This window comes from Oncorhynchus keta, chromosome 6, assembly GCF_023373465.1.
Source record: "Oncorhynchus keta strain PuntledgeMale-10-30-2019 chromosome 6, Oket_V2, whole genome shotgun sequence".
NCBI classification, from domain to species: domain Eukaryota; kingdom Metazoa; phylum Chordata; class Actinopteri; order Salmoniformes; family Salmonidae; genus Oncorhynchus; species Oncorhynchus keta.
In genome coordinates, this window is record NC_068426.1 from 1,442,889 (window position 1) to 1,457,415 (window position 14,527).

General features: G+C 49.7%; 1 long non-coding RNA gene across 3 annotated transcripts; it reads left to right on the forward strand.

Annotated features, from left to right (window-relative positions):
* Nucleotides 1-3,928: 3,928 nt before the first annotated feature.
* LOC127930840 (uncharacterized) lies at nt 3,929-5,741 on the forward strand. Of its 3 annotated transcripts, none has more exons than XR_008139592.1 (3): nt 3,929-4,071; nt 5,365-5,487; nt 5,568-5,741. It is a non-coding gene; the product is annotated as an uncharacterized LOC127930840 (long non-coding RNA). The 3 variants fall into 3 exon arrangements; XR_008139594.1 differs by lacking the exon at nt 3,929-4,071 and adding an exon at nt 5,035-5,121; XR_008139593.1 differs by lacking the exon at nt 3,929-4,071 and adding an exon at nt 5,170-5,283.
* The last annotated feature ends 8,786 nt before the right edge of the window (nt 5,742-14,527 follow it).

A 14,527-nucleotide genomic window follows, 5' to 3' on the forward strand; every position in this document is an offset into this window, starting at 1 on the left:
CCACCCTCTCCTAACAGACCCCACCCCCTCTTAACAGACCCCACCCCCTCCTAACAGACCCCACCCCCTCTTAACAGACCCCACCCCCTCCTAACAGCCCACCTCAGACCCGGACCACATCCACAACACATTGGACAGACAACACAGAACCCACCAACCCAACAGACCCCACCCCCTCCTAACAGACCCCACCCCACCTCCTCCCCCACCCCCCTTAGACCCCACCCCCTCCTTATAGACCCCACCCCCTCCTAACAGACCCCACATCCTCCTAACAGACCCCACCCCCTCCTAACAGACCCCACCTCCTCCCAACAGACCCCACCCCCTCCTAACAGACCCCACCCCCTCCTAACAGACCCCACCCCCTCCTAACAGACCCCACCCCCTCCTAACAGCCCCTGTCAGCTCCCCTGACTGACCTCCTGACCCCCCCATCTACTGAGGACATACAAAAGCCAGAGATTGTGCTCCTCATTGACTTAAATGGCAAATACATTCAAGAGGATAAACTTTTTCCCAAACACAAAGTGGCTAAACTCTGGTGCCCAAACACTAGGCATGCCCTAGAGCTGTTGTCAGAGGACAAACACTAGTCCCTGGAGCTGTTGTTAGAGGACAGACTAGGGTCCCCCAGTCACATCGTAATTCACATGGGCAAATATTACCTGAGAACCCAGCAGGAAAGGGTGTCCACAGCACTCAAGGGAGTGATTGAAAATAATTTTTCCACTTTCCCCAACGCACGAGTGGTTAGCTACCACAAAGATCATTTTACCCTGTCACCATACAGTGGGTGAATGCAAGCATTTCGTGAGACTGTGCCTCAAAACCTAATGTCTTCCTGGCCCACCACTCCACCCTGGACTTGAACAGCCTTTACGACCAGGTCCACCTCTACAAGGCAGAGAGCAACCGACACCCTGTCCAGACCTGCGAGACCCCCTCCCAGACCTGCAAGACCCACTTCCGAAGGACCTGCACAGAGAGAACCCATACCAAGAGGACCTACACCCAGACCCCAGCATCACCAGCCACACCCCGGCCAGCTAAGACCACCCCAGGCAAACCCTGGCCACACCCTATATAAGCCCCCCCATATCAGACCTATGCCACTTCTGCCAACCCCGTACCCCCACCACTGTGGCAAGGACCTCAACATGACAGCAGGGAATTTACCCAGACTGTGAGCAGAGCAACAGGCCCAACCCCCACTATTACACCTGCCCAAGCCCCATCCTGTAACAGGCCCAACCCCCACTATTACACCTGCCCAAGCCCCATCCTGTAACAGGCCCAAGCCCCATCCTGTAACAGGCCCAACCCCCACTATTACACCTGCCCAAGCCCCATCCTGTAACAGGCCCAACCCCCACTATTACACCTGCCCAAGCCCCATCCTGTAACAGGCCCAAGCCCCATCCTGTAACAGGCCCAAGCCCCATCCTGCAACAGGCCCAAGCCCCATCCTGTAACAGGCCCAACCCCCACTATTACACCTACCCAAGCCCCATCCTGTAACAGGCCCAACCCCCACTATTACACCTGCCCAAGCCCCATCCTGTAACAGGCCCAAGCCCCATCCTGTAACAGGCCCAAGCCCCATCCTGCAACAGGCCCAAGCCCCATCCTGTAACAGGCCCAAGCCCCATCCTGCAACAGGCCCAAGCCCCATCCTGCAACAGGCCCAAGCCCCATCCTGCAACAGACCCAAGCCCCATCCTGCAACAGGCCCAAGCCCCATCCTGTAACAGGCCCAAGCCCCATCCTGCAACAGGCCCAAGCCCTATCCTGCAACAGGCCCAAGCCCCATCCTGCAACAGGCCCAAGCCCCATCCTGCAACAGGCCCAAGCCCCATCCTGCAACAGGACCAAGCCCAATCCTGTAACAGGCCCAAGCCCCATCCTGCAACAGGCCAAAGCCCCATCCTGCAACAGACCCAAGCCCCATCCTGCAACAGGACCAAGCCCCATCCTGTAACAGGCCCAACCCCCACTATTACACCTGCCCAAGCCCCATCCTGTAACAGGCCCAAGCCCCATCCTGTAACAGGCCCAAGCCCCATCCTGCAACAGGCCCAAGCCCCATCCTGTAACAGGCCCAAGCCCCATCCTGCAACAGGCCCAAGCCCCATCCTGCAACAGGCCCAAGCCCCATCCTGCAACAGACCCAAGCCCCATCCTGCAACAGGACCAAGCCCCATCCTGTAACAGGCCCAAGCCCCATCCTGCAACAGGCCAAAGCCCCATCCTGTAACAGGCCCAAGCCCCATCCTGCAACAGGCCCAAGCCCCATCCTGTAACAGGCCCAAGCCCCATCCTGTAACAGGCCCAAGCCCCATCCTGAAACAGGCCCAAGCCCCATCCTGCAACAGGCCCAAGCCCCATCCTGCAACAGGCCCAAGCCCCATCCTGCAACAGGACCAAGCCCCATCCTGTAACAGGCCCAAGCCCCATCCTGCAACAGGCCAAAGCCCCATCCTGTAACAGGCCCAAGCCCCATCCTGCAACAGGCCCAAGCCCCATCCTGTAACAGGCCCAAGCCCCATCCTGCAACAGGCCCAAGCCCCATCCTGTAACAGGCCCAAGCCCCATCCTGCAACAGGCCCAAGCCCCATCCTGCAACAGGCCCAAGCCCCATCCTGCAACAGGCCCAAGCCCCATCCTGCAACAGGCCCAAGCCCTATCCTGCAACAGGCCCAAGCCCCATCCTGCAACAGGCCCAAGCCCCATCCTGCAACAGGCCCAAGCCCCATCCTGCAACAGGCCCAAGCCCCATCCTGCAACAGGCCCAAGCCCCCTGCATCCTGCAACAGGCCCAAGCCCCATCCTGCAACAGGCCCAAACCCCATCCTAGGTAACAGGCCAAAGCCCCATCCTGTAACAGGCTCTGCCCCATCCTGCAACTGGCCCAAGCCCCATCCTGTAACAGGCCCAAAACCCATCCTGCAACAGGCTATGCCCCACCCAAAGCTTTCCTGCAACAGGCCCATCTCATCAGGCTGGAATATCCTGGTCAACAGGCCCAAGCTCCATCCTGCAACAGGCCCAAGCCCCATCCTGCAACAGGCCCAAGCCCCATCCTGCAACAGGCCCACCCCATCCTGCAACAGGCCCAAGCCCCATCCTGCAACAGGCCCAAGCAAAACCCATCCTGCAACAGGCCCAAGCTTTTACTATCTCATTCTGGAATATACAAGATCCTACTGTGACGGTCAACACAAATACAAAACATTACACACTATGGAACCCAAAGCTTTTACTATCTCATCCTGGAATATACAAGGTCAGAGGTCAACACAAATACAACATTACACACTATGGAACACAAAGCTTTTACTATCTCATCCTGGAATATACAAGGTCAGAGGTCAACACAAATACAACATTACACACTATGGAACACAAAGCTTTTACTATCTCATCCTGGAATATACAAGGTCAGAGGTCAACACAAATACAACATTACACACTATGGAACCCAAAGCTTTTACTATCTCATCCTGGAATATACAAGGTCAGAGTCAACACAAATAAACATTATAACTATGGAACACAAAGCTTTTACTATCTCATCCTGGAATATACAAGGTCAGAGGTCAACACAAATACAACATTACACACTATGGAACCCAAAGCTTTTACTATCTCACCCTGAAATATACAAGGTCAGAGGTCAAATGCCTTTGGCCTAAAGAGCAGGAACCCAGACTTCATCAAATAAATTGGAAATACAGACATTGTCACCCGACAAGAAACATGGTATAAAGGAGACGTGTTGTCCTCTAGGTTACAGAGAGCTGGTAGTACCATCCACCACACTACCAGGTGGGTGGTATAGAGGAGATGGACCCACTGGTTGACCTCTAGGTTATAGAGAGTTGGTATTCCCATCCACCACACTACCAGGTGGGTGGTATAGAGGAGATGGACCCACTGGTTGTCCTCTAGGTTACAGAGAGCTGGTAGTCCCATCCACCACACTACCAGGTGGGTGGTATAGAGGAGATGGACCCACTGGTTGTCCTCTAGGTTACAGAGAGCTGGTATTCCCATCCACCACACTACCAGGTGGGTGGTATAGAGGAGATGGACCCACTGGTAGCCCTCTAGGTTACAGAGAGCTGGTAGTCCCATCCACCACACTACCAGGTGGGTGGTATAGAGGAGATGGACCCACTGGTTGTCCTCTAGGTTACAGAGAGCTGGTATTCCCATCCACCACACTACCAGGTGGGTGGTATAGAGGAGATGGACCCACTGGTTGTCCTCTAGGTTACAGAGAGCTGGTAGTCCCATCCACCACACTACCAGGTGGGTGGTATAGAGGACAGACCCACTGGTTGTCCTCTAGGTTACAGAGAGCTGGTAGTCCCATCCACCACACTACCAGGTGGGTGGTATAGAGGAGATGGACCCACTGGTTGTCCTCTAGGTTACAGAGAGCTGGTAGTCCCATCCACCACACTACCAGGTGGGTGGCATAGAGGAGATGGACCCACTGGTTGTCCTCTAGGTTACAGAGAGCAGGTAGTCCATCCACCACACTACCAGGTGGGTGGTATAGAGGAGACGGACCCACTGGTTACCCTCTAGGTTACAGAGAGCTGGTATTCCCATCCACCACACTACCAGGTGGGTGGTATAGAGGAGATGGACCCACTGGTTGTCCTCTAGGTTACAGAGAGCTGGTAGTCCCATCCACCACACTACCAGGTGGGTGGTATAGAGGAGACAGACCCACTGGTTGTCCTCTAGGTTACAGAGAGCTGGTATTCCCATCCACCACACTACCAGGTGGGTGGTATAGAGGAGATGGACCCACTGGTTGTCCTCTAGGTTACAGAGAGCTGGTAGTCCCATCCACCACACTACCAGGTGGGTGGTATAGAGGAGACAGACCCACTGGTTGTCCTCTAGGTTACAGAGAGCTGGTATTCCCATCCACCACACTACCAGGTGGGTGGTATAGAGGAGATGGACCCACTGGTTGTCCTCTAGGTTACAGAGAGCTGGTAGTCCCATTCACCACACTACCAGGTGGGTGGTATAGAGGAGATGGACCCACTGGTTGTCCTCTAGGTTACAGAGAGCTGGTATTCCCATCCACCACACTACCAGGTGGGTGGTATAGAGGAGATGGATCCACTGGTTGTCCTCTAGGTTACAGAGAGCTGGTATTCCCATCCACCACACTACCAGGTGGGTGGTATAGAGGAGATGGACCCACTGGTTGTCCTCTAGGTTACAGAGAGCTGGTATTCCCATCCACCACACTACCAGGTGGGTGGTATAGAGGAGATGGACCCACTGGTTGTCCTCTAGGTTACAGAGAGCTGGTAGTCCCATTCACCACACTACCAGGTGGGTGGTATAGAGGAGATGGACCCACTGGTTGTCCTCTAGGTTACAGAGAGCTGGTAGTCCCATCCACCACACTACCAGGTGGGTGGTATAGAGGAGATGGACCCACTGGTTGTCCTCTAGGTTACAGAGAGCTGGTATTCCCATCCACCACACTACCAGGTGGGTGGTATAGAGAGATGGACCCACTGGTTGTCCTCTAGGTTACAGAGAGCTGGTATTCCCATCCACCACACTACCAGGTGGGTGGTATAGAGGAGATGGACCCACTGGTTGTCCTCTAGGTTACAGAGAGCTGGTATTCCCATCCACCACACTACCAGGTGGGTGGTATAGAGGAGATGGACCCACTGGTTGTCCTCTAGGTTACAGAGAGCTGGTAGTCCCATCCACCACACTACCAGGTGTGAAACAGGGAACATTTTACATCAAGCTAGAAATTAAAATGGAAATGATCTCAACAGAGAAAATTGTCCTCATCTGTTCTACCTATATCTCCCGAAAATAATCCCCAGACTTTAACGATGACAGTTTCTCCATCCTAGAGATCAACGATTTCCAGGCCCAGTGACGTACTAGTTTGTGGCGACCTATATGTCAGAACTGGACAAGAACCCAACACCCTCAGCACACATGGGGACAAACACCTACCTGAAGGTGACAGCATTCCTTCCCCCATATAACCCCCCCAAATATAAATACGAAAGCATAACCAACAAACAAAATGGGCCACAACTCTTGCAGCTGTTACATCCTGGGTATGTCCATAGTCAATAGGCTTCGAGGGGACTCCTATGGTAGGTACACCTATAGCTCTGTTACATCCTGGGTATGTCCATAGTCAATAGGCTTCGAGGGGACTCCTATGGTAGGTACACCTATAGCTCTGTTAAATCCTGGGTATGTCTATAGTCAATAGGCTTCGAGGGGACTCCTATGGTAGATACACCTATAGCTCTGTTACATCCTGGGTATGTCCATAGTCAATAGGCTTTCGAGGGGACTCTATGGTAGGTACACCTATAGCTCTGTTACATCCTGGGTATGTCCATAGTCAATAGGCTTCGAGGGACTCCTATGGTAGGTACACCTATAGCTCTGTTACATCCTGGGTATGTCCATAGTCAATAGGCTTCGAGGGGACTCCTATGGTAGGTACACCTATAGCTCTGTTACATCCTGGGTATGTCCATAGTCAATAGGCTTCGAGGGGACTCCTATGGTAGGTACACCTATAGCTCTGTTACATCCTGGGTATGTCCATAGTCAATAGGCTTCGAGGGGACTCCTATGGTAGGTACACCTATAGCTCTGTTACATCCTGGGTATGTCCATAGTCAATAGGCTTCGAGGGGACTCCTATGGTAGGTACACCTATAGCTCTGTTACATCCTGGGTATGTCCATAGTCAATAGGCTTCGAGGGGACTCCTATGGTAGGTACACCTATAGCTCTGTTACATCCTGGGTATGTCCATAGTCAATAGGCTTCGAGGGGACTCCTATGGTAGGTACACCTATAGCTCTGTTACATCCTGGGTATGTACATAGTCATTGGTAGGCTTCGAGGGGACTCCTATGGTAGGTACACCTATAGCTCTGTTACATCCTGGGTATGTACATAGTCAATAGGCTTCGAGGGGACTCCTATGGTAGGTACACCTATAGCTCTGTTACATCCTGGGTATGTCCATAGTCAATAGGCTTCGAGGGGACTCCTATGGTAGGTACACCTATAGCTCTGTCACATGCTGGGTATGTACATAGTCAATAGGCTTCGAGGGGACTCCTATGGTAGGTACACCTATAGCTCTGTTACATCCTGGGTATGTCCATAGTCAATAGGCTTCGAGGGGACTCCTATGGTAGGTACACCTATAGCTCTGTTACATCCTGGGTATGTACATAGTCAATAGGCTTCGAGGGGACTCCTATGGTAGATACACCTATAGCTCTGTTACATCCTGGGTATGTCCATAGTCATTGGTAGGCTTCGAGGGGACTCCTATGGTAGGTACACCTATAGCTCTGTTACATCCTGGGTATGTACATAGTCATTGGTAGGCTTCGAGGGGACTCCTATGGTAGGTACACCTATAGCTCTGTTACATCCTGGGTATGTACATAGTCAATGGTAGGCTTCGAGGGGACTCCTATGGTAGGTACACCTATAGCTCTGTTACATCCTGGGTATGTACATAGTCATTGGTAGGCTTCGAGGGGACTCCTATGGTAGGTACACCTATAGCTCTGTTACATCCTGGGTATGTACATAGTCAATGGTAGGCTTCGAGGGGACTCCTATGGTAGGTACACCTATAGCTCTGTTACATCCTGGGTATGTCCATAGTCAATAGGCTTCGAGGGGACTCCTATGGTAGGTACACCTATAGCTCTGTTACATCCTGGGTATGTACATAGTCAATAGGCTTCGAGGGGACTCCTATGGTAGGTACACCTATAGCTCTGTTACATCCTGGGTATGTCCATAGTCATTGGTAGGCTTCGAGGGGACTCCTATGGTAGGTACACCTATAGCTCTGTTACATCCTGGGTATGTACATAGTCAATAGGCTTCGAGGGGACTCCTATGGTAGGTACACCTATAGCTCTGTTACATCCTGGGTATGTACATAGTCAATAGGCTTCGAGGGGACTCCTATGGTAGGTACACCTATAGCTCTGTTACATCCTGGGTATGTACATAGTCAATAGGCTTCGAGGGGACTCCTATGGTAGATACACCTATAGCTCTGTTACATCCTGGGTATGTACATAGTCAATGGTAGGCTTCGAGGGGACTCCTATGGTAGGTACACCTATAGCTCTGTTACATCCTGGGTATGTACATAGTCATTGGTAGGCTTCGAGGGGACTCCTATGGTAGGTACACCTATAGCTCTGTTTGATGCTGGGTATGTACATAGTCATTGGTAGGCTTCGAGGGGACTCCTATGGTAGATACACCTATAGCTCTGTTACATCCTGGGTATGTCCATAGTCAATGGTAGGCTTCGAGGGGACTCCTATGGTAGATACACCTATAGCTCTGTTACATCCTGGGTATGTACATAGTCAATAGGCTTCGAGGGGACTCCTATGGTAGATACACCTATAGCTCTGTTACATCCTGGGTATGTACATAGTCATTGGTAGGCTTCGAGGGGACTCCTACGGTAGGTACACCTATAGCTCATTACATCCTGGGTATGTACATAGTCAATAGGCTTCGAGGGGACTCCTTTAGATACACCTGAGCTCTGTTACATCCTGGGTATGTCTAGTCAGAGCATTCAGGGACTCAGTTCACCTGCCTGTTACATCCTGGGTAGTCTCTCAGAGCATTCAGGGGACTCAGGTACACCTGCCTGTTACATCCTGGGTATGTCTCTCAGAGCATTCAGGGGACTCAGGTCCACTGAGCTCTGTTACATCCTGGGTAGTCTCTCAGAGGCATTCAGGGGACTCAGTTCACCTGACCTCTGTTACATCCTGGGTATGTCCATAGTCATTGGTAGGCTTTGAGGGGACTCCTATGGTAGGTACACCTATAGCTCTGTTACATCCTGGGTATGTACATAGTCAGTTCAGGGGACTCAGGTCCACTGAGCTCAACATCCTGGGTTTGTCTCTCAGAGCATTCAGGGGACTCAGTCCACTGACCTCAACATCCTGGGTCTGTCTCTCAGAGGCTTCAGTCAGTAGGTACACCTATACCTCTGTTACATCCTGGGTATGTCTCTCAGAGCATTCAGGGGACTCAGTTCACATACCTCTGTTACCCTGGGTATGTCTAGTCAGAGCATTCAGTCAGTTCACCTAGACCTCTGTTACATCCAGGTCTGTCCATCAGGTAGCGTTCAGGGGACTCAGTTCACCTGAGCTCTGTTACATCCTGGGTATGTCTAGTCAGAGGCGTTCAGGGGACTCCACTGACACCTATAGCTCTGTTACATCCTGGGTATGTACATAGTCATTCTTCAGGGCTTCAGTAGGTACACCTATAGCTCTGTTACCCTGGGTATGTACATAGTCATTCTCAGGCTTCAGGGACTCAGTAGGTACACCTATAGCTCTGTTACATCCTGGGAGTCCATAGTCATTGTAGGCTTTGAGGGACTCTCTATGGTAGGTACACCTAGAGCTCTGTTACAGAGCATTCAGTTCAGGGGACTCATGGACCCATAGCTCTGTCTCCTGGGTTTGCATTCAATGGTCAGTTCACTGGACCTCAGGTACACCAGAGCTCTGTTACATCCTGGGCATTCATAGTCAGTTCGAGGGGACTCCTATGGTAGGTACACCAGAGCTCTGTTACATCTTGGGTATGTACATAGTCAATAGGCTTCAGGGGACTCCTATGGTAGATACACCTATAGCTCTGTTACATCCTGGGTATGCAATAGTCAATGGTAGGCTTCGAGGGGGACTCCTATGGAATAATCTGTTACATCCTGGGTATGTAATAGTCATTGTAGAGGGACTCCTAGGAAAAGCTCTGTTTGATGCTGGGTAAAATGTACCAAAAGATACACATAGCTCTGTAGATGTCCACAGTCAAATTCAGGGGACTCTCTAGATAATTAGCCTGTTACATCCTGATTTCATGTAATAGTCAATGGTAAACTGGTAGATACAATAGCCTAATCCTGTATTTGACATAGTCAATTCCTATCGAGGGGACTCCTATGGTAGATACACCTAAGCTCTGTTAATCCTGGGTATGTACATAGTCATTGGTACAGGGACTCCTACGGTAGGTACTCCTCTTGAAAAGTGAACAACAATGAGTCAGATTCAGTCAGTTCACTGACTCTCCCAGAGTCTCTCAGAGCATTCAGTCAGTTCACTGACCTCAACCCAGAGTCTCTCAGAATTCAGTCAGTTCACTGATCAACCCAGAGTCTCAGAGCACAGTCAGTTCACTGACCTCAACCCAGAGTCTCTCAGAGCATAAAGTCAGTTAATTAAAGAGTCTCTCAAGCATTCAGTCAGTTCACTGACCTCAACCCAGAGTCTCTCAGAAAGTCAGTTCAACAACAAAACGTTCAGTCCCAGAGTCTCACAGACTTCAGTCAGTTCACAACCTCAACCCAGAGTCTCTCAGAGCATTCAGTCAGTTCACTGACCTCAACCCAGAGTCTCTCAGAGCATTCAGTCAGTTCACTGACCTCAACCCAGAGTCTCTCAGATTCAGTCAGTTCACTGACCTCAACCCAGAGTCTCTCAGAGCATTCAGTCAGTTCAGAGACCTCAACCCAGAGTTCTCAATCAGTCAGTTCACTGACCTCAACCCAGAGTTCTCAGATCAGAGGTATGACCTCAATCAGAGTCTCTCAGAGCATTCAGTCAGTTCACAACCTCAACCCAGAGTCTCTCAGAGCATTCAGTCAGTCCACTGACCTCAACCCAGAGTCTCTCAGAGCGTTCAGTCAGTTCACTGACCTCCCAATCTCTCAGAGGTATCAGTTCACTCAATCAGACCCAGAGTTCTCAATCAGTCAGTTCACTGACCTCAACCAATCTCTCAGAGCGTATCAGTTCACAACCTCAGAGTCTCTCAGTTCAGTCAGTTCAATCAACCCATGGTTCTCAATTCAGTCAGTATGACCTCAACCAAGTCTCTCAGAGCGTATGGTTCACTGACCTCAACCAGAGTCTCTCAGGCATTCCCAATCACAGACCTCAACCCAGAGTCTCTCAGAGCATTCAGTCAGTTCACTGACCTCAACCAATCAGAGGTATCAGTTCACAATCAACCCAGAGTCTCTCAGAGTTCCCAGTTCAGAGGTATGAGTTCTCAATTCAGTCAGTACTGACCTCAACAGATCTCTCAGAGCGTATCAGTTCTCAATCAGAGCATAGTCAGTTCACTGACCTCAACCCAGAGTCTATCAGAGTTCAGTCAGTTCAATCAGAGAGTCTGGTTCAGTCAATCACTGACCTCATGGTTCTCAGAGCATTCAGTCAGTATGACCTCAACCCAGTTCCCAATCAGAGTTATGAGTTCTCAATCAGAGTATGGTTCAATCCCAGAGTCTCAATCAGAGCATTCAGTGGTTCTCAATCAGAGCAAAATCACTTCCCAATCAGAGGAAATGGAATTCTCAATCAGATGGAATGGTTCCCAATCAAGTAGACAACAACAAATAATCCCTTCTAGGTTCTCAATTTCAGTAATAGTATGGTTCCCAATCAAACAGTGTATTTGTTCTCAATCATCGAATCTAAAAATGGTTCAACAATCAGAGGTATGGTTCCTCAATGAGGAATAGGAATCATCGGTTCCCAATCAGAGTTCAGAGTATTTAATTAAATAAACTGGTTCAACAAAAACAAACAACAAAACAGGAAACAACCACAAACTCAGGTGGAAAACAGGCTACCTAAGTATGGTTCTCAATCAGAGGTATGGTTCTCAATCAGAGGTATGGTTCTCAATCAGAGGTATGGTTCTCAATCAGAGGTATGGTTCTCAATCAGAGGTATGGTTCTCAATCAGAGGTATGGTTCTCAATCAGAGGTATGGTTCCCAATCAGAGGTATGGTTCTCAATCAGAGGTATGGTTCTCAATCAGAGGTATGGTTCCCAATCAGAGGTATGGTTCTCAATCAGAGGTATGGTTCTCAATCAGAGGTATGGTTCCCAATCAGAGGTATGGTTCCCAATCAGAGGTATGGTTCTCAATCAGAGGTATGGTTCTCAATCAGAGGTATGGTTCCCAATCAGAGGTATGGTTCTCAATCAGAGGTATGGTTCTCAATCAGAGGTATGGTTCTCAATCAGAGGTATGGTTCTCAATCAGAAGTATGGTTCTCAATCAGAGGTATGGTTCTCAATCAGAGGTATGGTTCTCAATCAGAGGTATGGTTCCCAATCAGAGGTATGGTTCCCAATCAGAGGTATGGTTCTCAATCAGAGGTATGGTTCCCAATCAGAGGTATGGTTCTCAATCAGAGGTATGGTTCCCAATCAGAGGTATGGTTCTCAATCAGAGGTATGGTTCCCAATCAGAGGTATGGTTCTCAATCAGAGGTATGGTTCCCAATCAGAGGTATGGTTCTCAATCAGAGGTATGGTTCCCAATCAGAGGTATGGTTCTCAATCAGAAGTATGGTTCTCAATCAGAGGTATGGTTCTCAATCAGAGGTATGGTTCCCAATCAGAGGTATGGTTCCCAATCAGAGGTATGGTTCTCAATCAGAGGTATGGTTCTCAATCAGAGGTATGGTTCCCAATCAGAGACAATGATTGACTGCTTCCTCTGATTGGGAACCATACCTCAAACACATAGAAATACAACACACAGAACAAAACATAGAATGTAAAACATAGAATGAAAGATTTGTGACCTGATGCCACGAGAAAAGGGCAACCAGTGAAGAACACACACCATTGTAAATACAACCCATATTTATGCTTATTTATTTTATCTTGTGTGCTTTAACTATTTCAACATTTGAAATGTCTTTATTCTTTTGGAACTTTTGTGAGTGTAATGTTTACTGTTAATTTGTATTGTTCATTGCACTATTGTTTGTTATCTATTTCACTTGCTTTGGCAATATAAACATATGTTTCCCATGCCAATAAAGCCCTTAAATTGAAATTGAATTTAATTGAGAGAGGGAGAGAAAGAGAGAGAGAGAGAGAGAGAGAGAGAGAGAGAGAGAGAGAGAGAGAGAGAGAGAGAGAGAGAGAGAGAGAGAGGAAGGAAAAATAGACTAATAATCTCCCTCTCTCCCCTCTCTCTCCCTCTCCCCTCTCTCTCCCACTCCCCCCTCTCTCCCCTCCCTCACCCTCACCCCTCTCTCCTCCCTCTCTCTCTCCCACTCCCCTCTCTCTCTCCCACTCCCCTCTCTTTACTCTCTCTTCCACTCCACACTCTCTCCTCTCTCTCTCTCTTACACTCCACACTCTCTCCTCTCTCTCCCACTCCCCTCTCTCTCTTCTCTCTTACACTCCACACTCTATCCTCTCTCTCCCACTCCCCTTATCTCCCCTCTCTCTCCCACTCCCCCTCTCTCCACTCCCTCACCCCTCTCTTTCCCTCACCCCTCTCTCTCTCTCCTCTCTCTCCCACTCCCCCTCTCTCCCCTCTCTCTCCTTCACCTCTCTCTCTCTCTCCTCTCTCTCCCACTCCCCTCTCTCTCTCCTCTCTCTCCCACTCCACTCTCTCTCTATCCCACACCCCTCTCTCTCCCACTCCCCTCTCTCTCCTCTTTCTCCCACTCCCCTCTCTCTCCTCTCTCTCCCACTCTCCCCTCTCTCTCTCCCTCAGCCCTCTCTCTCTCTCCTCTTTCTCCCACTCCACTCTCTCTATCTCACACCCCTCTCTTCTCTCTCCCACTCCTCTCTCTCTCTCCCACTCTCCCCTCTCTCTCCTCTCTCTCCCACTCCACTCTCTCTATTCCAAACACCTCTCTCTCACTCCTCTCTCTCTCTCCCCACTCTCCCCCTCTCTCCTCTCTCTCCCACTCCACTCTCTCTATTCCAAACACCTCTCTCTCTCTCTCTCTCTCTCTCTCTCTCTCTCCCTTCCCCTTTCCCCCCCTCTCTCTCTCTCTCTCTCTCTCTCTCTCTCTCTCTCTCTCCCCTTCCCCTTTCCCCCCTCTCTCTCCCCATCTATTCACAGTGCTGTGGTTCTATACAAGGTTACTCCATTAGCCAGCAGGATAGGAACAATGGGAAACTGCGTCAAGCAGGTGGTGCTTTCTGAGTTGAACAGAAGAGACTGTGTGTGTGTGTGTGTTGTGTGTGTGTGTGTGTGTGTGTGTGTGTGTGTGTGTGTGTGTGTGTGTGTGTGTGTGTGTGTGTGTGTGTGTGTGTGTGTGTGTGTGTGTGTGTGTGTGTGTGTGTGTGTGTGTGTGTGTGTGTGTGTGTGTGCAGCAATGGTACTCATTGGAGTTATAGTACTAGCTTTCTGAATGGACAGACTGGGTGAGTGAATGGTGGATTAGCAGAGCTGCTGTTTTCTTACTGTATAGAGTTCATTTCTATTTCAAATGACCATTGAACAAACAATATAATAAGTACATAATAAAACAAATTATACAGACTGTAGATTTATTGGAAGGTTTAGTTAAAAAAAAAAATGTAAACCAACATGGTGGACAAGCTGTTTGAAATGAATTGAATTGAAATAACCAGAAAAACCACATGA